Here is a 27,177-nt window from a genome sequence, read left to right on the forward strand (position 1 = left end):
ACCTTGCTTGTAATAAAGTTGAAACGAAGATAGAAAACGTTCCTATTAAAATTGAAATGAAAACAGAAATCGCGACATCTGAAAATTGGAATTATAAACTGTGTACTAGTAACACTAATGATCATAAAGATTTCCTAACAATACCTTCAGATTGTAAGGAACGAGAAAGTGCGAGGGAAAAAAAGAATATCGCATCATAAAGTAATGAGGATGAAACAAGATCAGATTGGAAACTAACTTCGAAAGCAATATGTTTGGTCAAGCGTTTACCAACAACTGATGTAAATTCCAAATCTTTTTACAGTAATATCAAGCCAGAATGCACCGATCTTACATACAACACTGAAGAGTCTGCCACTATTGGAAGTAGAAGAGATACCGAGGAGGACGTTCAAGAAAATAATCGACAAACAAGTAGCAGTATTCAGGCTCTCAGGTACATTCAAATGCTTTTATTTCTCCAGAAATGTTTTGTATAAATATTTTTTTCAACAGTTGCAGTAGTAGGCCTATGTTAAATATTAGTTTTTCGTTTACCTTAGACTGAGTTATTGGAATTGTAAATTTTGAACACATTAAAGAAACACAACCTAATCCGTAGACTTGAAATAAATATTCAAACTGTTATAAACCTCCTTCTCGCACCAAGTCTTAAGTGTTAGGATTATACTCACATGGTTTTGAGTAATGTCAAGAGCGAGTCTTCTTATAAACGGGTGCTTGCACGTAAAACGATCACTCATCATTAATACAAACAAGATATAAATAGCTGTCGAGCCCAAAGACTATTTACTAAAAGTATTGTGAAATACTAAGTGCAATAGGAAGTACAGGGGATAGACGAAAAATCTCAAAATCCTTCATACAGGACACCAGTAGCGTACCCACGAATTTATTTCGGGGGGGTCCAAACTAAATATGAAGGTATTTTATATTAAAATTCCTAAAATTGCCCCTAAAATTAGGCTAAATTTTAAAAAATTCGAAATTTCGGGGGAGTCCGGACCCCCCTGTCCCCCCCTGCGTACGTCCCTGCAGGACACGTAAGTTTGGCCCTCCACTGCACAACACTTGTGGTTGCCGATCGTTTTCTTTTTTTTTTCAATGTATCATGTGGAACTTCCTCTTCCATCAGCAGTAACCAGTTCACCTGTGAGTGTCGTGGTGTGAAAGTGGTGCGGTAAAATGAGATACTTGACAGACTTCTAAAGAGGCATGATCGTTGGTGCCCGTCTGGTTGGAGCTTCAGTGGCAATTGTGGGGGTATCGAAACGTACTGTGTCCAATGTCATGTGGGCATGCACAATTCATGGGCAAACGACGTCTGCAAAGCACAACAGTGGTCGAAAGACAATCCTGTCAGATAGGGACCGGAGGGCATTAAAACGGATAGTAACAGCTAAAGAGAACGCAACTGCAATGAAAATTACGTCTGAACTCAATTCCAGCATACAGAACCCGGTTTCGTCGAAAACAGTACGACGGGAACTTCATAAAATGAAAATTTATGTCAGAGGCGCTATCGCCAAACTCCTGGTCATATAGTAAATGCGAAGAGGCTTATCCAGTGGTGCAAGGACCACAAGGAAGGCGTGGATTCATGAGCAGTGGAAACACGTAATGTGGTCCGATTAATCGACCTTCAACTTGTTTCCAACAACCGATCATCTTTACATATGGAGAACACCGTCGGAGGCCTATGATACAGACTGTCTGCTCCCAACTGTAAAGCAATGGGGTGGTTCTGTTACAGTATGGGAGCGATATCGTGGTTTTCTACAGGTCCCATCATAGTCCTGCATGGAATGATTAATGCCAAAGCGTAGAGGCCATTTTGGGGGACCAGGTTCTACCCATGGCCCAAATGTTGTTCCCTGATGTTGATGGCATCTACCGAGATGATCTGGCACTCTGTTAGGATGCAAAAACGGTGAAAACGTGGTTTGAGGAGCATGACCAGGAGCTATCACACCTCCCCGGGTTTCACAATCACCAGATCTGAACATCATTGAGCCATTGTGGTTTGAGTTAGAAAGGCGTGTTCGGTCTCATTACCTTCCACCAGCGTCCCTTAAGAAATTGGAGCATGTTTTAGAGGAACAATGGTACAAAATTCCACACACCACGATTCAGGAACTGTATACGTCCATTTCATGTCGGATCCAAGCTGTTTTGGACGCAAAAGGAGGCCCCACACCATACTTTGTATGATTTTCACACTTTTGCAAACGCTTTTGATTTTTTTGTTTAACCCTTGTATTTATTTATTGGACACCTTATGATGGCAGGTCTCGTCATATGACTGCGCCGTTATTATTAGTAGTAGTAGTATTTTCACATCGATATTTATGATTATACTGGTCTGGACTCATTACGATATACTTACCGTACACGTTCGTTATTAGATAAATTTCTTTTCATTTCACCAGAGAAAGGTTTGACTATTTTTGGGGCCACACATTTAGAGCGGAAGCACGAAACTTCTGACGTCATAAGTATCAAAATTCTTAGATATTCAGCAACTAAGTGAACAAACGAAATTAAAAAAAGCTTTGTGTTTTTAAACAGGAAGTTCAAGGTAAGAGCGTCGTGATAATTGATCCCCAATTCTGAAGAAGAAGAAAAAAGATATATAACAGTTTGTCGAATTGGATGTGAAAATGTTACAGTAGCAAGTAAGACAAAATGATTGGAAACATAACGTGTTCTCCCTATTTTGACCAAAATATACGTCACATATATAAGAACCAAATCAACACTGAAGTGCATGATAGCTCATCAGTAATTTGCATACTTCATCAGAAATAAAACTAGTTTAAATCCATAGTGAAATACAGGCTAATAAATGTCTTCTAAATTTATCTTCATTGTTTGTTCATTTGTTAAAACTAAATACATGGAAGTGCGTCGGGACCGTAATACGGCAAATTGTGGAGGCGTTAAAATATTAAATAATACTTTTGATAAAGTGGATACTTTCAAATATTTAGGATCAATATTAACAGACGAAAATCATATTCACGAAGAAATTAAATGTCGACTAGCAGGGAATTCGTGTTTCTATTCGGTTCAAAATCTATTGTCGTCGCGAATTCTGTCGAGGAATTTGAAGCTTAAAATATATAAAACGATAATCATGCCTGTTGTTTTGTATGGTTGCGAAACATGGTCGCTTACTCTGAGGGAAGAACATAGACTGAAAGTATTTGAGAACAGGATCCTGAGAAGAATATTCGGACCCAAGAGGAACGAGAATGGGGAATGGCGGAAGCTTCATAACGAGGAACTACATAGTTTATACGGTTTACCCAACATTGTTAGGGTCGTCAAGTCTAGGAGGCTTAGGTGGGCAGGTCATGTAGCTAGAATGGAAGAAAGTAGAAACGCTTTCAAAGTCTTGACTGGTAGACCCATAGGAAAACGACCATTAGGAAGACCTAGGCGCAGATGGGAGGATAATATTAAGATGGATCTCGCAGAGATAGGAATACAAAGTAGAAACTGGATCCAATTAGCTAAGGATAGAAGTCAGTGGAGAGCTTTTGTGAACGCGGCATTGAACCTCCGGGTTCCATAGGCCATAGAGTTAGTTAGTTAGTTAGTTTGTTCATTTGTAATTCTTCACGTTGATTCCCCTTTGTTACTGAGAGTAATTACAGAGCATCCTTCACACGAAATGGAAAGGTACATCATTTTAAACTCCTACTAAAGGACAATAACATTTCAGAAGCACTTGTATATTTAAAGAATTCTTCATCTGTTCCAAGGGAAGTCAAAAATACCTCGCCGATTTTTGTGTTTAATACATGGACGAAACAGATGTGATAATGTTAGTAGAACTTGTTTTAACATCTGTTGCACATTCGCGCCTGGAAAGAAATATAATCCATTCCAGAACAGAAAATCAGATGTAGTACTGTCATTTCTTTATTGCATATCACATTATGAAACAATGATTTTGTGGTTTAATTATATGTGGAAAAATACAACTATTCCGGATCCAGTGTACTCTTTTCTGTCTCAGAGCAGTGGATTAAAGCGTAATAAGAAATGTACCAATGTTTGTGGTTAACTGAAAGAAACTGTTCCGCTTCTGTAAATGCAATTAATGGGTCTAACGAACACAGGATTGAATTGGATTTGAGTGTAGCGGTCTGTTGAGCAGGGAGGTTATATGAGACGTGTAACTGCATCCTAACCTGGTATCTGAACCATATAACGTCCGGTCAGGAATTAAACTCAGGTCTCTCACACCACGCCAATGGCTCGTACCCCATCTACTTGGGAACTCAAGAGCCAACGAGAATAACCAAAGGGAACATGTTAAGTATAACTGTTCCTCAAATGAAAATGAAATGAAATCTTTAAGTTTTACTTCCCACGAATATGTCGGTTAGGCTAAAAGAGACGGTGATGATGAGTAATGAATGAAATAGTGGAATGAGGAAAGGGAGAACCAGAAGAAAACCCACGAGCACGGTGTTCTTCCTCAAATGAATCAGATGTATATCAAAGTGATTCGTATTGAATGTTTGAAACTAATGACTTGTGTGTACTTCTTTCCTTCAGTTTCACTTCCAGCCTTCAAGTATAATTATCATTCCTGGCAAACAGTGCTTGTGTGCATTATTACAGTCGTAATTATGTCTAAATTTCTTTTGTAGAAATCCATTCATTCAGTTCTGGCAATTCTTTAGTATTATGTGGTTTCCGCTCCCATTCTCATATTTCTTTTCCGAAATTAAACCTAATAATACCAAAGGATAACTAAATGGAGTCTCTTTACTTGTATAGCACCTTTTGGTTCCTAGTAGATAAGTACGAAAAAAAAAAAGATTGTGAGAAGAATGCTATAAGTTGTAAAGTAAGTTTCTGTTTTTTTGTTTCTGGATACCGCGAACACATCTTTGTTAACGAGAGCAATTGCTATTTACTTGGTAAATGTGGTGACATCTTACGTTCTTCATAGTTATATACAATAGGTAGTATATGCATATGTGTTATACTTTTATGTAGTATTTTGCTTTCGATCCGTTCTAACAACTCTTAATAAATTAGTAACGTTAGTTTATTATCCCTATGTTTATAATTATCTAATAATTTCCATGCATGAATAATAAATACTTTCTTTTATGTGATTGGTTGTAGATGAATTTACTATTTACATGTTTTTAACAATAGTATATTCAGTATTACACTAAAGAATTGTGTTTGAAACACACAAAAATTGTACTGATGTTCATTTTGTTCTCACTGAATTTCGAACGAGATATATTAATACAGTTTTAACCGACTTGTATTCTAATACCATATTCCTTGGTAAATAACTTTCATTTATGGCGATGGAACACTTTTCCGATATTTTTTCTATAGCCTTAATTAGCAATTTTCAATGTACTTCTTCTTTTTTTTTTTTTTTTAAAGAAAATCATCTATGTACGGACGGGTTGTCCTAGGTAATCTTTGACCCGTTGTCCTATTTCTGTGTCTTATTTATGGTATTTTATCACTACAGACAATGTAACATTTCATATTTGGGTTGGTCCATACATCCTGTGAGGTAAATTTTGGTCAACTACAAGCTATAGGGACACGTTTTATTTAGAAATGCCTCCGAATATCTCGAGTTATTCTCTACTAATGTGATCAAAAATTTCAGCCTTTAATTATATAAATATACTCATATATCCTATGGTATAACGTTTTGCAGTTTTGGGCATCAAAATTTACCATATTATTGATTAAAGCTTCCTGTATGAAAAATACGACAGTTTTTTCTTATTTCGTTTGTTCACTTACCGTTGGATACTTGAGTTTTTTTATGCATATTACATGAGAACTTTCGTGCGAACTTCCGCTCTATATAGTGACCATCAAAGCATTAGGGCACTTGTATTTTATGACTGAATTAATTACTTCTTCTTATGCAACAACGAGGTTTTGAACAGTATTCTCTACTATTCTCGTTTGCTCCCAACCACACTGAAACTAGCGCAATAGGCGTGTGCTGTTGTGAAAGTTTCTTGAGAAACTGCTTTTCAAATTATTCAACACGTGACGAGCTCACTACACTAGCACGACTTTACTGACACACCCCTTATCAGCAGTAATACGAACTCAGATCATACCACCTTTTTATGTGGGGAGGGTGTGGAATAGTAATGTAGTGCAGTCAAAATAAGGTTAGACTTAGACATTGAGAATAAAAAAGATGGGGCCTTCTGGAATTTGTTCGTGATCTCTTCCTCATTAGCCTCTAGAAAATCCCAAAAAATCCAGTTGCTGGTTTTCCGCCATTTTGAATAAATAGTCTGACATCTTGGATTTCTCGCATGTATTTATTTTATGCCACATAACTTCTAAACTAATTAACGTAGAAGGAGCATTCCTTTTCATTATACTTCTAATATTATAGGCAATGTAACAAGTTATTATCACTTCTCTCCGAGTAACCATTTTTGCATAACTTTAGGATAATATAAAAAATTGGGATCTGTATTAGGAACATATTCTTTTCATTGCCTAATACAATTTAACACAGTAAAAATATGAAAAAGTGCGCGAATAAAAGTTGTTGGAAATTTTATCAGCTCTAAAACGATGTATATATTGTAACTATATACAATGTCAGAGATGCGCAATGAAGCTTCAAACGTTGTCGAACTGCGTAGAATTTCTGTTGAAAGATATGAATGAATCATTTAACATGAAGAAAAAGATAAACTATTATTTGATTTGAGAGGGTTTTTCATTGTAATTTCCGGAAAATATCAACAGGTTTAGAAATCCAGCTAGTTTAATAAATAGTTCGCAAACAGTGGCGTCGGCAGGGAGTACGCAACAGCTCTGAAAGTAGATTTTCGCACTATCTTTCCCTATGTAAGCCTGTGTCCATTGAAATTAGTGTTTGAGGTAAACGTTTCCAAAGAAAATGAAATATATTGAAATCGGTTTTATTAATGTTCTTATCCTGTAAAAAAATCCAGTTGCGGATTTACCGCCTTTTTGCATAAATAGCCGTAGCCCAGTGCAATTACGACAAAAATCGGTCAAACTAAATTTTTTTTTAATATTAAACCTATTCGAATATATGTATTGATATTATAATAAAACAGTAACCAAACTATAGTTGCTTTTTTTCCCCTCCAATTTAAATAAGTAACACACCATCTTGAAACTTTCCCCAGCACTTAGTTTCTGCCTTATGGCTCCTAAGCCAATAAACGTAAAAGTATCATTGTTTCCTTATTATACTTCTAATATTATATGTTATATATGTGATCACTTTCTCCGCGTTCGTTACTATAAGTTTAGTATACCTTAAACATTTATCTATTAGTGCTTGAAAATATAAATTTAGGGGGGGAAATGGTGATTTAAACAAGGGATTAATTATTAAAAATGAAGGAAAATATACATACCGGAATTATTTGAGGTACGTTTTGTATCCTTTTTACAGCAAATTCAATCATATCCTGTTTCATGATTTTCACCATTTCACTGTACGTAATAGCTTTTATAATTGTGCTTTTATTCTTCTGCGCATCTATTAACCTGCTAAAGTTAAAGGTATTGTAGTTATAAAAAGGAAGACAATATACACTGATCACCAGTTGAATTATAGACACCTACCTCATGCATGTAACACCACCTTTCGCTTTGATAATGAAGGCTACCCGCCGGGGCATAGACTCCAAGAAGCGCCTGGAGTGTTGTGGAATCTCAATCCACATCTGCTGCAAAGTCTCCCACAGCGATTGCAGGTTAGTTGGAATATGGTCCACAGCCGAAGGCGTCGTTGCATGGCGTCCCAGATTTGTTAGATTGGACTGAGGTCCAACAACCGTGTTGCCAGATCAAGGGAGTGCTCATCAAACCAGTTTGCTGTAATCCTAGAGCGGTGGGCTGGCGCATTGTGATGCTGCAAGATGACATCATCGGTATGTACCAATGTGAAACTGTCCAGGAAATCTTTTCCCACATTTCCACCGTCCAGAGGCGGTGTTTCTTTGCCCATGCTAGACGTTGTTTCCTGTGTTGTGCTGTTAGAAGGGATACTCGCGTGGGTTGATGGCTTCTGTACCCCATGGCGAGCAGGTGGTTGTTAATTGTGTGGCTGCGGACACGGCATTGTTGTCTTGCGTTGAACCTCTCCGCGATTTGACACACGGTAGCTCATCTGTCGGCTGTTACGATGTGGGCCACTCAGCGTCTACCCCTGTCATCGACACGCCCCTTACAACAGCAGTTTGCCCGTGTGGGTGCCGTTTTACCGGAAGCCAGGTACTCACGATACACCCTTCACAGTTGCCTTTGAATATCCGAGTGCCGGAGCCACTTCGAAAATCGAGCCACCCGGTCGTCTGACCCCTACAATATGATCACGGTCAAGTTCAGTCAGGTTCTTTGTCTTGCCCATCACACACTGCACTTACACGGATACCGAGAGAGGAAATACACGGCAGGAGTACCCTCGCGATGCAGTAGTATTGGCCCCTGGGTTCCTGCCTCAGGACCCATGGTCCCTGGCTGGGGTCAATGACCTAGGGGTACATAGGACCACCCCCTCTAAATTTTGGCAGGGGTACCATGGCCCACCCCCTAAATTTTGGCAGGGGTACATAGGACCACCTCCCTTAAATTTTGGAAATTGCCAAATCTAAAAATTTGGTATGGTAGCCTAGGACTATAGTATGTACCTCTATCAGTATTGGGGGTCTATGTCGTTCCCTTTCATGGGTAAAAAATTGCCAAAAAGTCAAATTTCGGGGGATTTTGACCTAATTTATCCCCTTTGATGAGGTGTTATTACCCTATATGGTTATATGGGCGTATACAGGGGTCCATTCCCTTTCATAAGACATGGGTATATTAATGCACCCCTTGAAAAATTTGGGAGGGGTACCTTGGCCCACCCCTTAAATTTTGGAAATTGACCAATTTAAACATTGGGTATTATAGTACAGGACCCTAATATGTATTATGATAAATTTGGGTGGTCCACCTCGTTCCCTTCTAGGGGTACAAAATTGCCAAAATATAAACGTAAGCAATACGTAGTACCACGTGTTTGGTTTTTGGTCGATTTTATCCCCTTTGATGAGGTGTTATTATCCTATATAGTTATATGGTAATGTATAGGGGTCCATTACCTTTCATAAGATATGGGTATATTTGTGCACTCCTTTAAAAATTTGGGAGGGGTACTTTGGCCCACCCCTTAAATTTTGGAAATTGCTCATTTTATATATTTGGTATTATAGTATTGGACCCTAACATGTATTATAATAAATTTGGGTGGTCCACCTCGTTCCCTTCTAGGGCTACAAAATTGCCAAAATATAAACGTAAGCAATACGTTGTACCACGTGTTTGTTCTTTTGGCCCAATTTATCCTCTTGGATGAGGTTCTATTACCTTAAATGGTTATGTATAGGGGTCTATTCCCTATCATAAGACGTAGGTACATTTGTGCACTCCTTTAAAATTTGGGAGGGGTACTTTGGCCCACCCCTTAAATTTTAGAAATTGCTCATTTTATATATGTGGTATTATAGTACTGGACCCTAACATGTATTATGATAAATTTGGGTGGTCCACCTCGTTCCCTTTTAGGGGTACAAAATTGCCAAAATATAAACGTAAGCAATACGTTGTACCACGTGTTTGGTTTTGACCTAAGTTATCCCCTTGGATGAGGTCCTATTACCTTATATGGTTATATGGTTATGTATAGGGGTCTATTCCCTATCATAAGACATAGGTACATTTGTGCACTCCTTTAAAAATTTGTGAGGGGTACCTTGGCCCACCCCTTAAATTTTAGAAATTGCTCATTTTATATATTTGGTATTATAGTACTGGACCCTAACATCTATTATGATAAATTTGGGTGGTCCAACTCGTTCCCTTTTAGGGGTACAAAATTGTCAAAATATAAACGTAAGCAATACGTTGTACCACGTGTTTGTTTTGGGTCAATTTATCCCCTTGGATGAGGTCCTATTACCTTATATGATTATATGGTTATGTATATTGGTCCATTCCCTATTATAAGACATGGGTATATTGATGCACCCTTTAAAAATTTGGGAGGGGTACCTTGGCCCACCTCTTTATTTTGGAAATTGCCCAATTTAAACATTTGGTATAATAGTATAAGACCCTAATATATATATATATATATATATATATATATATATATATATATATATATATATATATATATATATATATATATATTACTATAAATTTGGGTGGTCCATCTCGTTCCCTTTCATGGGTACGAAATTGCCAAATTTTAGTACAACCACGTGTTTCGTTTTTCACCTAATTTATTCATTTGGATGAGGTCCTATTACCTAATATGATTATATGGTCATGTATAGGGGTCCATTTTCTATCATAAGACATAGGTACATTGATGCACCCCGGGAGGGGTACCATAGCCAATCCCTTAAATTTTGGAAATTTTTCAATTTAAGCACTCGCTATCATAGTACATGACCTCAATATGTATCATGATAAATTTGGGTGGTCCACCTTGTTCCCTTTCATGAGTAAAAAAAATGCCAAAATATAAAGATAAGCAATATGTTGTATCACGTGTTTGGTTTTTGGCCCAATTTATCCCGTTTGATGCGGTCTTATTACCGTATATGGTCATATGGTCATGTATATAGGTTCATTCCCTATCATAAGACATGAGTACATTGATGCACCCTTTAAAAATTTGGGAGGGGTATCTTGACTCATCCACTCAGTTTTAGAAATTGTTTAATATAAGCATTTGGTATCTTCGTACAGGTCTTCAATATGTACCACTATAAATTTGGATGGTCCACATCGTTCCCTTTCATGGGTAAAGAACTACCAAAAATCAAATTTCGGAGGTCATTGACCCCTTGATAAGTATTTAGCACGTTATATGGTTTATTACCTTTATATGTTTTTGTTCTCTTTTAAATTTGGGAATTATAAAATAACATAATTTGGTAAACGTTTTCTAGGACCCATTGTAGATGTTGGTGTTCCTCTTATGGCCAAATATTCAAAATTTAAAGGTTATTGACCGGCTTTATTATTGAATAACTACAGGATTTATTACTTTTTCATAAGACACAGGTGTATTTGTGTACCAATCTTAAATTTTGGGAGGGGTACATTTCTTATTGTCATATCAATAATTGGTAATTGTTCTTAAAATTGGATAGTATTTCATTCATTGGGTAAATCATTATGATCACGTGATCAGTTATTGACCTATGATGGGATTAGGAGTCCAGGACATTGGTACATTTAAACTTTGTAGGATAATTTGAGAATGCGTCATTGGTATTGATTATTACAGCCAAATATAAACGTAAGCAATACGATGTACCACGTGATTGACCTTGATGAGGTAGTGTACAGGGATACATAGCTAACCTTATTGAATCTTATGACTCATAGTCTTAAGGGAATACATGCTACAACACTGGCAAAGTTATTGTTGATGTAATTTGATTGGTTGACCACTATCTTTCGTGCAATCTGATTGGCTGATCACTATCTTTCGTGCAATCTGATTGGTTGCTGATTTTCAAATGTTTGCTGCATTCAGTTTTGTTTTAACATTTAAAAAGTTTGAATCTTTGGTTTGACATTTTTTCGTTTGATATTTTTAGTTAAAAATGTTTGTTTCAGAATTTTGTTTGAAATTTGTTTCAAAATTTTTTGTTTGAAAATTTTTTTGTTTGAAAATTTTTAATTTTTTTGTTGCAAAATTTTGTTTAAATTTTTTTTTGAAATTTTTCGTTTCCAAATTTTTTGTTTCGAATTTTGTTTTTTCAAAATTTTGTTTGAAAATTTTTTTCGTTTTAAAATTTTGTTTGAATTTTTCGTTTCCAAATTTTTTCGTTTCAAAAATTTTGTTTCAAAGTTTGGTTTGACATTTTTAAAAGTTTGTGCACTCATTAGTAAAGAACCGGAACTGTTTAAAACTAAAACCTCTGGCAACATTGTGGTGCAATAGTACACATCAGAATATGGGGTTGTACTTGAAATGAAAAAACACAATTCATTGAAATGGATCATTTTATTACACTCCACATACATCCATACCAGATAGTGGTTCTGGATATTGTCGATACAATGTATTTTGAACTTCTTGCACTAGTTTGTCTTTAGCATATACTTTTAATTCCAATTGAAGTCTTTTAAGGTCTATTGCGATATCAATTGGTGAAAACTCAATGTCCATTTGATCACGAATAAACTGTTTATCAATACAGTTATGCACCCACGAACGATGTTGACAACCATCACAATATCTAGATACATGTTGTACAATATGCATAACACATTTTTCAAAATAGTACTTTTTCAGGAATATACTTGTTTTGTTGCACTCTTCCACTGCATGTTTAACACACTGAAATACGCTGATGAATTTGTTCCATTCCGTTTGTGTTAGATACACCATGTTGCGAGGGACATGGAATGTACTCTTTTTACGTAACAGCACCATCTTCTCTTCGAGGACTGTACGCAGCACCACTTCATGATTTGAGCCTAATGATTTGACTATGGTCACATTTAGCTCATCAAGAAAATAATCGTTCATTTGGTCGATTCGTGAACATAATATTTGCCATTCTTCACAGGTCAGTTGTACACCAAATTGTTCTGCTTTGCCCAATCGAATTACTGGTTCAAATGTTCTAGCACTGATACCAATCATCACATGTTTTGTTTGAAATATATTTATTGGATAATAGTTTGCGAAGATGAACTCTTTATCGTTAGAAGTACACATCTTTCCTCCTGGAAAGCACTTGCTCAAATGATTTCGTGGGATGACAGTGTATTGGTTGATTTATAGAACTACGGCTGACGTCATTGGAAAGGAATGTGCTGACGTTTGAATTCATGGTTTCATCACAGTTGCTGACGTCATGCTGACCAACCAAATTCATACAACTATGTCTGACGTCAAAGGAATGTGCTGACGTTTGAATTCATGATTTCACCACAATTGCTGACGAATCTGGCTGTGTACTAAATTCAAATTGATGACTTCGACCCAAGAATCCTTTGTAACATAAAGATACAGATCCAGTATTTAAGAAACGCAGCAGTTCTTCTTGTTTTGATGCTTCCATGGGAAAATATCTTGCTGATAAAATTATATTCTTATCATTTTCAAGCTTCACTACGATTCTTAATCCAAACTTTGTAGGGATCGTTTGGCTAGCTAAGATTCTATAAGGTACATTCTGTTGTAAATCAGAAATCTTGGTAAATGATTTCATCACATCACGTGTGTTTAGAAACTGCAGACAAGTAGCCATGATGATGTTATCATGAATACTAACTCGAACGATACTTATATATGATGCAAAACTGATGACGTTGCATTATCATGTTCTGACGTGTACTATTGCACCACAATGTTGCCAGAGGTTTTAGTTCTAAACAGTTCCGGTTCTTTACTAATGAGTGCACAAACTTTTAAAAATGTCAAACAAAAATTTGAAACAAAAATTTTCAAACAAAAAAAATTTGAAACAAAATTTTCCAAACAAAACTGTTCAAACAAAAATTTTTAAACAGAAAAAAGTTTTGGAAACGAAAAATTTCAAACGAAAAAATTTTAAACAAAAAAATTGAAACAAAAATTTACAAACAAAAAATTTTCAAACAAAATTTTGAAACAAAAATTTCAAACAAAAATTTTTCAAACAAAAATTTCAAACAAAATTTTGAAACAAATTTTTCAAACAAAAATTTCGAAACAAAAATTTTTAAACTAAAAATATCAAACGAAAAAATGTCAAACCAAAGCTGCAAACAAAAAAATTCAAAAACTTTTCAAATGTTAAAACAAAACTGAATGCAGCAAAGATTTGAAAATCAGCAACCAATCAGATTGCACGAAAGATAGTGATCAGCCAATCAGATTGCACGAAAGATAGTGATCAACCAATCAAATTACATCAACAATAACTTTGCCAGTGTTGTAGCATGTATTCCCTTAAGACTATGAGTCATAAGATTCAATAAGGTTAGCTATGTATCCCTGTACACTACCTCATCAAGGTTAATCACGTGGTACATCGTATTGCTTACGTTTATATTTGGCTGTAATAATCAATACCAATGACGCATTCTCAAATTATCCTACAAAGTTTAAATGTACCAATGTCCTGGACTCCTAATCCCATCATAGGTCAATAACTGATCACGTGATCATAATGATTTACCCAATGAATGAAATACTATCCAATTTTAAGAACAATTACCAATTATTGATATGACAATAAGAAATGTACCCCTCCCAAAATTTAAGATTGGTACACAAATACACCTGTGTCTTATGAAAAAGTAATAAATCCTGTAGTTATTCAATAATAAAGCCGGTCAATAACCTTTAAATTTTGAATATTTGGCCATAAGAGGAACACCAACATCTACAATGGGTCCTAGAAAACGTTTACCAAATTATGTTATTTTATAATTCCCAAATTTAAAAGAGAACAAAAACATATAAAGGTAATAAACCATATAACGTGCTAAATACTTATCAAGGGGTCAATGACCTCCGAAATTTGATTTTTGGTAGTTCTTTACCCATGAAAGGGAACGATGTGGACCATCCAAATTTATAGTGGTACATATTGAAGACCTGTACGAAGATACCAAATGCTTATATTAAACAATTTCTAAAACTGAGTGGATGAGTCAAGATACCCCTCCCAAATTTTTAAAGGGTGCATCAATGTACTCATGTCTTATGATAGGGAATGAACCTATATACATGACCATATGACCATATACGGTAATAAGACCGCATCAAACGGGATAAATTGGGCCAAAAACCAAACACGTGATACAACATATTGCTTATGTTTATATTTTGGCATTTTTTTTACTCATGAAAGGGAACAAAATGGACCACCCAAATTTATCATGATACATATTGAGGTCATGTACTATGATAGCGAATGCTTAAATTGAAAAATTTCCAAAATTTAAGGGATTGGCTATGGTACCCCTCCCGGGGTGCATCAATGTACCTATGTCTTATGATAGAAAATGGACCCCTATACACAGTGGCGTATTTACGATTTTGTTTCGGGAGGGGCTTTGCTAACTTTCGGGGGGGGCTTTGCCTGAAAATGTGAAAATTCTGCAAGATATTTCATATACTTTACTATAGTAAGTAAGATTTCGGGGGGGGGCTAAAGCCCGGAAGCCCCCCCCTAAATACGCCACTGCCTATACATGACCATATAATCATATTAGGTAATAGGACCTCATCCAAGTGAATAAATCAGGTGAAAAACGAAATACGTGGTTGTACTAAAATTTGGCAATTTCGTACCCATGAAAGGGAACGAGATGGACCACCCAAATTTATAGTAATATATATATATATATATTAGGGTCTTATACTATTATACCAAATGTTTAAATTGGGCAATTTCCAAAATAAAGAGGTGGGCCAAGGTACCCCTCCCAAATTTTTAAAGGGTGCATCAATATACCCATGTCTTATAATAGGGAATGGACCAATATACATAACCATATAACCATATAAGGTAATAGGACCTCATCCAAGGGGATAAATTGAGCCAAAACAAACACGTGGTACAACGTATTGCTTACGTTTATATTTTGACAATTTTGTACCCCTAAAAGGGAACGAGTTGGACCACCCAAATTTATCATAATAGATGTTAGGGTCCAGTACTATAATACCAAATATATAAAATGAGCAATTTCTAAAATTTAAGGGGTGGGTCAAGGTACCCCTCACAAATTTTTAAAGGAGTGCACAAAGGGAATAGACCCCTATACATAACCATATAACCATGTAAGGTAATAGGACCTCATCCAAGGGGATAACTTAGGTGAAAACCAAACACGTGGTACAACGTATTGCTTACGTTTATATTTTGTCAATTTTGTACCCCTAAAAGGGAACGAGGTGGACCACCCAAATTTATCATAATACATGTTAGGGTCCAGTACTATAATACCACATATATAAAATGAGCAATTTCTAAAATTTAAGGGGTGGGCCAAAGTACCCCTCCCAAATTTTAAAGGAGTGCACAAATGTACCTACGTCTTATGATAGGGAATAGACCCCTATACATAACCATTTAAGGTAATAGAACCTCATCCAAGAGGATAAATTGGGCCAAAAGAACAAACACGTGGTACAACGTATTGCTTACGTTTATATTTTGGCAATTTTGTAGCCCTAGAAGGGAACGAGGTGGACCACCCAAATTTATTATAATACATGTTAGGGTCCAATACTATAATACCAAATATATAAAATGAGCAATTTCCAAAATTTAAGGGGTGGGCCAAAGTACCCCTCCCAAATTTTTAAAGGAGTGCACAAATGTACCTACGTCTTATGATAGGGAATAGACCCCTATACATAACCATTTAAGGTAATAGAACCTTATCCAAGAGGATAAATTGGGCCAAAAGAACAAACACGTGGTACAACGTATTGCTTACGTTTATATTTTGGCAATTTTGTACCCCTAAAAGGGAACGAGGTGGACCACCCAAATTTATCATAATACATGTTAGGGTCCAGTACTATAATACCACATATATAAAATGAGCAATTTCTAAAATTTAAGGGGTGGGCCAAATTACCCCTCCCAAATTTTAAAGGAGTGCACAAATGTACACCTTGTCTCAAAAAGGTTGAGCGCATTCTTTATTGGTGTTTTGAGGCAAAAATTTTCTAAGTCCAGCTTCGGGTATCTTCGGGAAAAAGTAAGCCAGGTTCGAACCTCCAAGCCAGCCTTTGCAATCGGGAAAAAGTTTGCAGATGTGTTTTTCTTCTTTTAAATATAATAAGATTTGTTACCAAGTGTTTAAAAAAGTAACATTGATGGAAATACTTAATGATACAATATTTCGAAACCTTGCACATGCTTGTTTGTCATTTAGCTCTCTATACGTAATGGAGCATTTAAATACGTTAAAGAATCTTTCCATATGTAAAAGAATGCTCAAAGTTAAGAAATAGAACATAATTATCGCCTGAGTACTAAAATAAAAGTCAAAGTAGAACAGAAACAGCGTTTGTAATGGATATGAATGTCATAATTATCTTGAGATCCGTTATACATCGCTAGAAGCTTAGTTCTAGAAGTCCTTGTGTTAGCTCATTGGTAAGCTGTCGGATTTCAAATCATAAGGTTATGAGTTCGAATCCCATCTGTGTCAATACATTTTTTTAAATTATATTTTCCGCAATGCATGAAAAATTATATAAAATAATTACATTAAAATACATAAGTTGTTTATATATAACATAATAATTGCAGAACATAGTAATTATTATGTTTAAAATATAACAACTGAAATAATTTTCACAGTAGGTCGTTATTTTATATGAGAATGTTAAATACAAGTTAGGAAAATCGTTTAATAGCAATAAATAAGTTATGTAGTGTATTTATTTGCAGCTATTTGTCATACAGATTTAACTTCTCAATATTCTCATTACAGTATGTTATTTATATTCGTGAAATACAGTATATTCCTACGGATATAGAAAGTGTATAAACAGAGTATCCAAAGTCGTATCCTGCTTCAAGACACATAGCTTTTCCCGATCCCCTTAACGTCACGGGAAGAAACACAAATTCTCTTTAGAACGGAATGTCGTTACTTAGAGTCTCATTCGAATACGTTGAATATGCTTTTGTGTATTCATCTCTCTCTCTCTCTCTCTCTTTCGCTTTGTTTATGTGTGTGTGTGTGTTGCAGAATATCCCAAGTTGAATACAACATTTGCAAAGTATATGAGCATCATTGTCATCGAATACCAGAAATTGAAAGTCGTGTTTCTTCAGGTTAGGTTTGCGTGTTCATGTTAGCTCACTCGTATAGTACGGACTTGCCACTGAAGAGGTCTTGAGTTCAAAGCCTACAGCTAATTATCATTCTTTTGTTAGTAGGATTGCACAGAAATCGGATACAAGGAGTGGTTTACTTCTAGAAATATTTTCAGAAGCGTTTAGGTAGCCCTGAAAAGGGCTGTTTTCGGGAGTTAAGGCGGGGTCATTAATATTGTGTCCAAGACCCTTCTGAATTTATTACACGCTCCATTCTTCTGGGCATGGAATCTATTACATGGGTGACAAATCTATCTCCTTCCCCTACCTCCAGCCATGCTTCGGAAACAAGATGCCACAGGTCATCCTGAGTTCTTGGTGGATCTGCCTCAGGCCAACTTTCCCTTAGAGTACGCTTCACTTCTGCTCGCATATTTTCCATGAGATTGAGGTCTGCTCCATGAGGCGGCCAGTCGATTAAATCAATCTCAGGGGTCCCTGCGAACCATTCCTGAACCACACGGGAATTATGTATTGGCGACTGGTATTGCTGGAACTGAATTACACCATCAGGCTGAAATACTCGTACAGATGGCACCATGATATTACTGATAATGTCTAAGTACTGAGCATTGTCCAGATGTCCTTCAATTCTATGAAGCTGTCCTGCTCCGCGACTGGAAATCCAACCCCAACATAAAATAGATACATGGCCACTGCGATTGCAAGCAGCCACATATCCATGGTCATATCGGGTGCCTCTCGGACGATACACAAAACGGCGTCCCTCCTTTGATGTTGTGAATATGGATTCATCTGAGAAAACTACGTTTTCCCAATTGAGACCCACATTCGCCTGTGCAAACGCGAGACGGTAAATTTTGTGGTCGTCTGAGAGTTTTTCCTTCACGGCAGCAACACGGCCACGTAACCCAGCATGACGAAGCCTTCGCAGAGCTGTATGCTTACTACCAGGAAAGAGAGAAGCTTCCCTTATCTGTCTAGACGTCCTTAGTGGGTCTAACTGGGCTTCGGTTGACACATGCGGACGACCAGGAGATCGTAAATTACCAGTCTGACCTGTAGCGCCATATTTCCGAATCCATTGCCTTCCTGTAGAGGCCGGGACACCTACTCGCCTGCTAGCTGCAGTTGCAGAATAACCTTCCAACTCCCATAAAGTAATTACTGCTGTACGTCTATCCATAGTTACCAATGTTCTGAGCTGTGAGAAGAAAGCAATAGGTAAAAGCTAGTACCTGACGTGTAGTACTTGCACGACAAGCCTATTGTGGGGAACAGCGTTGCCAGATCTAGCATAATGATGCTAGATCTAGCATAATTTGCATGTCTCTAGCACCTAGCATCTTGCTTTTAGCATCCTGCCCAAATCTAGCACAATTTCAGCAAGTTATCAAAAAGCCGTAAAACCTGGAGAAGTTGGTCGTGGGAAGAAAAAGAACGGCAGAAATGTATCCTCTTCCATTGATTCATACACTCGGTAAACCATACAGGCAGTCTAAGTAAGTTCGGAACGGCTTTGGGCTTTTTTTTTGTGGCTCCACCCAGGGTTTTCTAATCCTTTAACTCCGAGGCATGGGCGGAGCTATGGGGGCCATTCTCCCCCCAACTTTTTGACAACTTCACCATCTTTACTTCTGACTTCATGATCATATTTATTCCTGAAATGACAGCTCCGAGACCGACCAAAAATCTGCCCCCTCCCCCAGCAGACGATTCCCAACTCCGCTTATGCTGCGAAGTAATTTTCTTTCAAAATATATAAACAAAAACTTTGCATTCATTTATACGATATATACGCCATTGAGTTTGGCAACGACTGCAGTAATTTAGTTGAGTTAAAATTTTGGTGCGTGAAGTATTGAGTTCTATCCATGCATTCTTGCTGTCTGTGTATTTTAAGTTACGTTATCGTATCTCAACTTTGTTTTTTTTTTCTCCTGAATTAGTAATTATGAGGATCTAGCATAATTTGACCGAATCTAGCATAAGTTCGATCAGGTTTTGGAATAATTCCGAGCTGTGAGTCTGGCAACGCTGGTGGCGAACGACTTGGTCAACGACTCGCGAAAGAAATCTGAAAATGGTGCGCCGTAATAATAATAATAAAAACAGTTTTTATAAAGGAATATTAATACATACGAAAAGCTGTTTAAAGAATGAATTGTTATACTGACTTTACACGTATAAAAACATATACCATATACCAAACAGATTGAGCGATATGATTATAGCTGTTTTGAGACGAACACTTTCGAAGTCCAACTTCGGGTGTCTTCGGAAAACAGTAAACTAAAGCTGCTGGTTCGAACCTCCACAGCCAACCTTAGTAATCGGGAAAAGATGTACAGATATGTTTTTCCTTCTGTTAAATATAATAAGACATGTTGAAATGGTATTAAGTGTAGAAAAAAGTAACATTGATTGAAATACTTAATGATACAATATTTCGAGACTGTGTATTCACACTCTCGTTTCGTCATTGTGATTTCCATACGGAAAAGAGCATTTACGTATGAGCTCAGTTATATTTCAGAAGCAGCTTCCGAAAAGCGGTCATGTTAGCTCAGTGGTACACCACCGAGCGTTTAAATCGTGAGTTCGATACCCGTTCAGGTGAGATTCCTTTATGATATTCTACTTTCCTCAATGCATGAAAATTATGTAAAATAGTTACATTACAATTCATCAGTTGTATATATATTTTCATATCATCAGTTGTATATATCAGTTGAATATATATATTCATATCATTTCACGACATAAGTAGGCCTAATTCTAATCTTTAAAATATAACATCTGAGGTATTCACAGAACGTCGGTGTGTTATGTGTGAATATTGAATACAAATTTTAAAAAATCGTGTAATAGCAATAAATAAGTTATGTAATATATTTATTTGCAGCTACTTTCATCGCAGATAACTTCTCAATATTCGCATTACAGCATTTAGGTAGAGCATATCGAAAATCGGATCGTGGTTCAAGACAAAAAACTAGCTAGCCCCAAACTGTCACGTAAGAAATTCACGAATCGCAAAAGTAAAGTGAAGAGATTGAGAGCGGTAATTCCTTAATCGCTCTCTCTCAACTCTCTCTTATCTGCATTTATACATATAAAAGTGTATGTATGTATGTTCCATCATAACTCATGTATGCCTAGAGCAGGGTTTCTCAACCTGGGAGTCGCGGCCCCTAGGGGATCGCGAAGATAGGCGGAAGAGATAAATATAGTTAGAATCTAGAATCTATATAGTTAGAATCTATACCAGAAATTATTTTTAAATATTATTTTTAATTTTGTTCTGATAGGCATACTTTTATTTTTTATACACACTGTAAAGAACAATAAAAAATAAGTCTACTGAACATTTTCAAAGGGTGTAGAATTCGTGTTACTATTCGGTTCAAAGTCTCTTGTCGTCGCGAATTCTGTCGAGAAATTTGAAGCTTAAAATATACAAAACGATAATCATGCCTGTTGTTCTGTATGGTTGCGAAACATGGTCGCTTACTCTGAGGGAAGAACATAGACTGAAAGTATTTGAGAACAAGATCTTTAGACGAATATTCGGACCCAAGAGGAACGGGAATGGGGAATGGCGGAAACTTCATAACGAGGAACTACATAATTTATACGGTTACCCAACATTGTTAGGGTCGTCAAGTCTAGGAGGCTTAGGTAGGCAGGTCAGGTAGCTAGAATGGAAGAAAGTAGAAACGCTTTGAAAGTCTTGACTGGAAGACAAAACGGAAGACGACCATTAGGAAGACCTAGGGGCAGATGGGAGGACAATATTAAGATGGATCTCGCTGAGATAAGAATACAAAGTAGAAACTGGATCCAATTGGGTAAGGATAGAAGTCAGTGTAGAGCTTTTGTGAACGCGGCATTGAACCTCCGGGTTCCATAGGCCATAGAGTTAGTTAGTTAGTAGAGTTGTTTAAAAATGAATTTAAATCAAAGAGGTATGATATAAAACTAATGAGAACTGTATATAGAAATACTAGAAAAATACACATGAAACAAAACCTGCACATTGAAATACAATTAAAATTAAAACCTAATGAGATACCTAAGCATGGTGTAATTTCACTAGTGCGGCAATGCCCGGTTCAATCTTCATGACGAATATTATCAAGCCGTTTTCAACTGATAAGCGATTTCTTATCTTTGTTTTAATGTTTACCATAAAAAAAAACACTTTCGCACAAGTACGATATAGCAAATGGAATTATTACTTTTAAAGCAGCAATCACCAGACCAGGATATTCTTCTCTCCTCATCAGGCAGAACTTGTCCAAGTCTTCGTTACAGAAAACCAGTTGCAAAGACTTGTCGCGTGATCATTCTATTATTTGGTCAAGAAGTTGTGGGCTTAGATCGGATACGTTAATGGCCTCTTCAATGAAGGAGTTTAACATCCATCTTGAACCAGCACCTTCGTCGTTGGGAATATAGATATTACAGTTACTGTATCCACTGTCAGTGCCGGGCGCCGAAAAGAGGGGCCACACATTTCGGAGGAAGTGTGTTACTCAAGTTAGGAAAGTGCATGTGCACATGTGTAAAATAGAAGGAAAAACGTAATAAAATGTGCTCAAAATTAAGGAAAGGTAGGGTTTATTTTGAAAATGTTATTGAGCTTCGTGCCAACCATGGTGGCGCTTCGTAGCTAGTCTGTCGACGTCACTCATATATACGGTGACATCGTACTATACTCTCGCCCCGGGCAATGATTTTCCATGGCACTGTTCAGTATAAACAAAAAAATGGATTCTATTATTATAGAAATAGGTATGTTAAAAATCCCACACAAGCTTATTATAAAACAAATTATAAAAGGGTCGCTGGCAAGAGCGTGTGATAAAAGGGGATCGTGATAGGAATTAGATTGAGAACCACTGGCCTAGAGTAATTTTAACCACATTTCTTATAGTTTCAAAAAGAGTGCTGTCGGGTTACCTATGGTGAATGGGAGGGGGATATATATAAAAGATTGCTAGAAAATGATCGATATTAGATTCATAGTTTTCGGGGTCGCTTAGATAAATAGTGAGACTTTCAATTTCGCTTAACTCCGATTAAGCTCTCATTAGTAGGGATGGGCACGAACGACTTTTCTTTGAAACTCGACTCGACTCGAAACAGACATCTTTGAGGTCTACTCTTGGACTCGGCGCGAAAAATATCTTCCAACTCGACTCGAATTAGAGTCAAGTCGAACCAAAACGAGCCAAATCCTGTGTGTAGTCCTACCTAGACAATACATAGACAATAATTATTCTATCATCAATTATACTACTGTTACTACAAATAATAATAATAATAATAATAATAATAATAATAATAATAATAATAATAATAATTATTATTATTATTATTATTATTATTATTATTATTATTATTATTATTATTATTATTATGACTACACCGTGTACAAACATGAACGATAGATGGTTAGTAAAGAAATACTAAAAGCTAGTTGACTGCCGACGTCGGTAGTCATGAAGTCTACAAGGCAAGGACATCGTTCATTACCCTAAGCTGTAAGCGTCGGTGGACTACAGATTGTCAACTATTAACCTCTCGCCAGAAATTGGTGGCCCCGCAGCGACGATCCGTGATGGCCCAAATTCCATATTGAAAACTTTACTACCAGCGGCAGAGACGCGATGAAACGCCAACGAACCACAAAATTACTCTCCCAAAATATGTTAAAATGCCTATATGTGTGATTTGTTTATAGTTAGGTGAAACAAAACAAATACCCCGGGGTGGACGCGAACTATCAATATTACGATTACTAGGCACGTGTTCTTCTGACTTCCCCACGGAAACGATCATAAAAAGCTTGGTTGTTGAAGGATAAATCATTGACGTCTTAATTTAGCCAATCAGACAAACCCCTACATCTCGAGTTCTAGGAGGTCATACCGTGAACCGTTTCAGATTTATTGCTTTCTGGTGGAGTACTATCCATGCGCAAAATTTGAGCATAATAGCCGACATGCATCTTCGGTGCCTCTTATCTTTAGTACAATTTTAACCAGAGATGGTGTGGGTCAATGAAAATTTGATCCACGACCCACCATGACCCACTATGACCCACCACCCAAATGACCCATTGGCCCACTCTGACCCATCAACCATCGTGATCCACTCTAACCCACCACCAACTATGAACCACTCCGACCCACCAAAACCCATCGACATCAACTCTGACCGATGACCCACGTCCTCCTCTCCATTGACTAAAGAGATTACACTTGTAATAAAACAAGACTGTGAAATTATCACTTATCGGAGTTTGAATTTCTACCGTCATTGGCTCAAGCACCTCTTTGTTACAATACTGGTGGGTCTGACCTTTACGATATATAATGGCAAAGTGTTTCTCATCTTCCGAATTAAAATGAATTTAAATTTATCATATGTAATTATTTCTTTGTTGCCTTACAGACACATTTCAGTAGAAAATAGGGTGAAATTTAAAAGTTTCGAATCAAGGAAAAGTAGACCAACGTTAAAAAAGAGAGAGAGAGAGAGAGAGACAGAGAGAGAAACTAATTTTCTATATAATTAAGCATGCCGTACTAATTGGAAATGCCCATGTAATTAAGTTTAGAATACAAATTTTATGGCCATTTTTCTCTAACTTTATGGCTTGATTGCCTTATGCTCGGAACGCTCCATATATTAAACACCAGCTTCAGCAATTACAAATAGAAAGCAGTGGGTATAAAATTCAAAAAGAACTTTAGTTTGCATTACTCAATTTTTTTCGCAACTAATATCAATCGTTTTCGATTATTTTTACAAATCAACCCACTACCAATTTCCAATATATAGAAAATGCACCCCCGTTCCCCCGCTCATAAAAGACAATTTTAAAAAATACCAGGGCATATTCTCTTTATTTTTAATAAAGAGTTATATGCTGAATTTCAGCTCTCAGTTGAACGGCTTGTGAGATACTAAATTTTTCGCAAAAATTCGGACTTCTACTCCCCCTAAGGATATGTATTATAATGAAAGTGACACGCGTATGATAACTTCCCAGTTGGGATTGGAGCCTGATTATATACCAAACGTCAATTCATATGACTTTGCAATTTGACCGTGATGATTACGCAGACATAGTTACTTTCATTTTTTTATGATACATATCCTTATTTCATATGTTACAGATGATTCAAAAATATTTTTTCAAGCAGTTAGCTCCTCTAGAATCTCACAGGCTGCATCCCAAAATCCAACTCCTACTATCCTATGACAATCCAAAAGTGACTGAACTTTTTTTATTAGGAACAAATGACAAAAGAAAAATGGAGATCTTGAAAGTAAAATGTAGAAAAGCTCGGTGCCCCCAATAACTCCATATTTCTCCGCCCCTTCATTCCGAACTTAAAAATAAAACTTAATTCGAATATGGTTAATTAGTGAATTTATTACAGTTAAATTCCACTCACTACATGCTACAGCTACAACTATGTAAGAAAAAATAACAACTGTGAAACATGTTCTGAATTACTATTACATTTCTTACGCTATTATTAAACATATTAGAATAGTAAAAGAGGATTGCTCGTGAAATAGTATATTTGCTCATGATTTTTAACTTTTCATACGGAAAAAATTAAAATATTATTCAAGTTTTAAAATTTGCACTCTGCAAATATGTTGCCCTCTAGGCAATGGGACTAATGTGGACTAATGGGAAATGCTGCACTGTTAGCGGCGCTGAAAACTTATGATTCGATTCTAATATCGGTTGATTTCGATATCTTTATGTCGCTACGTAACCACCCTGGGTGCTAATGGGAGCTTAATTGGACTTGAATTGAAAGTAGAGTTATTCACCTAAGCGACCACGAAACTATGGATTCAATAATAATATCGACCCGTTTCTAGCATTTTTGATATGTATCCCGACAGTACTCTTTTTCCAGACTGTAAGAAATATAGTTAAAATTGCTCTAGATATATCAGGATTAAGTTGAAACACACACATAAATCCACTTTTATATTCTGTATAAATAGAGAGAGAGTGAGCGAGCGAGCGAGCGAGAGAGGGCGACTCAAGGCATCACTACTTCCACATTGCAAAAGCATATATCAGGAATAGAATTGAAAATCTATGTAAAAACTTTCTGCTGTGGCATGCTTCATAAGGACAATTCCAGTCTGCTCACGTGACCTTTGGGGTTCATGAATTTTTTTGCGAGCGTTCCGACTTTGGATTCTCTGTTTATACCCTCTGTTTATGCATCGAATAACTTTTCAAGAACATAAATGACATTCTATATTATGAATGTTGAGAATTACTCTCTATATGACAAACAGCTGCAAATAAATACACTACATGATTTATTTATTGCTATTGAACGAGTTTCTTAACTTGTATTTACATCCTCATATATAATACCGACCTACTGCGAAAATTATCTCAGATGTTATATTTTAAACATAATAATTACTATGCTCTGCAATTATTATGTTATATATAAACAACTTATGTATTTTAATGTAATTATTTTATATAATTTCTCATGCATTGCGGAAAATATAATTTTAAAAAAAATATTGACACAGATGGGATTCGAACTCATAACCTTATGATTTGAAATCCGACAGCTTACCAATGAGCTAACACAAGGACTTCTAGAACTAAGCTTCTAGCGATGTATAACAGATCTCAAGATAATTATGACATTCATATCCATTACAAACGCTGTTTCTGTTCTACTTTGACTTTTATTTTAGTACTCAGGCGATAATTATGTTCTATTTCTTAACTTTGAGCATTCTTTTACATATGGAAAGATTCTTTAACGTATTTAAATGTTCCATTACGTATAGAAAGCTAAATGACAAACAAGCATGTGCAAGGTTTCGAAATATTGTATCATTAAGTATTTCAATTAATGTTGCTTTTCTAAACACTTGGTAACAAGTCTTATTATATTTAAAAGAAGAAAAACACATCTGCAAACTTTTTCCCGATTGCAAAGGCTGGCTTGGAGGTTCGAACCTGGCTTACTTTTTCCCGAAGATACCCGAAGCTGGACTTAGAAAATTTTTGCCTCAAAACACCAATAAAGAATGCGCTCAACCTTTTTGAGACAAGGTGTACCTACGTCTTATGATAGGGAATAGACCCCTATACATAACCATTTAAGGTAATAGAACCTCATCCAAGAGGATAAATTGGGCCAAAAGAACAAACACGTGGTACAACGTATTGCTTACGTTTATATTTTGGCAATTTTGTAGCCCTAGAAGGGAACGAGGTGGACCA

General features: G+C 36.4%; 1 protein-coding gene across 1 annotated transcript in view; it reads left to right on the forward strand.

Moving 5' to 3' along the window:
- The first annotated feature begins 219 nt into the window (after positions 1 to 219).
- LOC145676373 (uncharacterized) overlaps positions 220 to 27,177 on the forward strand; it is a 50,722-nt gene continuing 23,764 nt past the window's right edge. Inside the window, exon 1 of the mRNA XM_081747226.1 lies at positions 220 to 436. The gene's annotated coding sequence lies outside the window, so the exon portion shown is untranslated. The remainder of the gene's footprint in view (positions 437 to 27,177) is intronic.

The sequence above is a fragment of the Thermobia domestica genome, unplaced genomic scaffold, assembly GCF_964235325.1.
Source record: "Thermobia domestica unplaced genomic scaffold, izTheDome1.hap1.1 HAP1_SCAFFOLD_119, whole genome shotgun sequence".
NCBI classification, from domain to species: Eukaryota; Metazoa; Arthropoda; class Insecta; order Zygentoma; family Lepismatidae; genus Thermobia; species Thermobia domestica.